Source organism: Hibiscus syriacus, unplaced genomic scaffold, assembly GCF_006381635.1.
Source record: "Hibiscus syriacus cultivar Baekdansim isolate YM2019G1 unplaced genomic scaffold, ASM638163v2 tig00112215_pilon, whole genome shotgun sequence".
Taxonomy (NCBI): domain Eukaryota; kingdom Viridiplantae; phylum Streptophyta; class Magnoliopsida; order Malvales; family Malvaceae; genus Hibiscus; species Hibiscus syriacus.
The window spans coordinates 1,314,992-1,316,947 of record NW_024063268.1 but is presented as its reverse complement, the minus strand read 5'-3'; the positions used below and the strand labels follow the sequence as shown (position 1 = coordinate 1,316,947).

Below are 1,956 nucleotides of genomic sequence, written 5' to 3'. Positions count from 1 at the left end.
AAGAACCCTACGAACAATTCATCCTAAATAAACCAAAAGGAGAAGATAAAAGAAAGTTTAACCCACGACGCGAAGGTTGACCTTGAAGCTAATTTGACAAATGAAAAGGACAACACTGCAATTCTTCAAAGCCAAACAACAGAACACAAGAAAGACTTCAAAGCAAAACACATTCAAATTCCAATACAAACATTTTTCACTGAAAAAAATAACATTTCTTTCTCCCCAGGCTGCCACAATCTCCGCCTCAACCGCCGAAATTAAAAACGATTCTCCTATTTTCCCTTTGCTCTTCCTGATGTGTAGATCCAGAAAAAGCACCGATGTAATACAACCAAGATCACCATATTCAGAAAAACAATCTTTTTCATCTTTTCAAACACCCAAAACCTCAAAACCCTCGTCTTCCTTCTCCGATCCATCTTCCGACGATTTAGCTTTTTCTTCAAGTTGCATCAACTCTTCAAGCTACTCACTTTCAACCCAAACCTCCAAAACTCTCTCCTCTTTAAGAGCTTCTCTCCCTGAAAACACCCATATCTACAGCTTCTCAGACATCTCTTCGGCCACCAACAACTTCCTTTCCCAACCTTTCTCTTCATCAACTTCCTCATCTTCTTGGCGTTGTCAGCTTCAAGGTAAGCAAGTTGTCGTTTTCCAAAGAAAATTGAGGCGTCCCGTTGAGTTAGATGACTTGGTTCTCAAGTTATCAGTCATTTGCAGGAGCCACCACAGTAGTTTAATCAAGCTTTTGGGTGCTTCCCTTTGTGGGAATCTTGTTTATCTCGTTTATGAATATGTTCATGGAGCTAATCTCGGTGATTGTTTGAGAAACCCCAAGAACCCAAGTTTTTACATCGCTTTCTTCTTGGATTTCCCGCATGCAAATCGCCATCGATGTTGCTCATGGCTTGGATTATATTCACCATTGTTCGGGTCTCGAAACCAGCTTCACTAATAACCATATAAAGATGACGAGTATTTTAGTGGCTCAAGATTCTTCAAGGGCCAAAATCTGTCATTTTGGGACTGCCGATATATGCGGGGAAGTGATACAACAAGGGTCGAAAAGCCTCGGTAGAACAGACAGTAAAGTTATGAAAATCGAAGGAACGAGGGGCTACATGGCACCAGAGCTTCAATCCAGAGGTTTAGTGACGCAGAAATGCGACGTTTATGCGTTTGGGGTTGTGGTTTTGGAGTTGCTGAGTGGGGACGAAGCCTTGAAATTCATGTTTGATGAAGTGAATGGAGGGTATAACAGAGTGAGCGTGATAGACACGGCGAGGGAGGCGGTGGCCGGTGGCGGTGGAGGCGTGAGGAGGTGGGTGGATAGGAGGTTGAAAGACTCTTTTCCGGTGGAAGTGGCGGAGAAGATGGTGGTGGTGGCGTTGGAATGCTTGGAGGAAGATCCGGAGAAAAGGCCTGAAATGAGCAGAGTTGTGGGGAAGGTTTCAAAGTTGTATTTGGAGTCAAAGACTTGGGCTGACAACTTTGGTTTTCCTGCTGATATCTCACTCTCCATGGGTCCAAGGTGAACCCTACAAAAATTGCTTCAAGTTTTGGATTTTTGTATCAACCAAATTTTTGGAATTTGTCCATTCAAAAGTAACTGGAATTTGCAAAAGTTTTTTTTAAGATTCTTTTAAGGGTTAACTGTATATCTAGTCACACTTTATATCATCATTTAATTATTTTTCTAAATTATATTATATATACTTTTAGTTTTATTTTGATTACCCGACGTTAACAAATTAATAATAATATATTAAAAAATATTATCATTAAATAATATTAAATTATCATTAAAAAATTAGCACACTAATAATTTTAATTTATTTTTTAATAATAAATCATCATAATGAAAAAATATAAAATTATATACGATTAAAAAAATATTTGAATGCTCAAAATAAAATCGTAAAAATAAATAAATAAATGATTAAATACGTAATT

General features: G+C 38.1%; 1 pseudogene; it reads left to right on the top strand.

Annotated features, from left to right (window-relative positions):
- Positions 1–283: 283 nt before the first annotated feature.
- Positions 284–1,538, top strand: LOC120175751 (annotated as a pseudogene).
- The last annotated feature ends 418 nt before the right edge of the window (positions 1,539–1,956 follow it).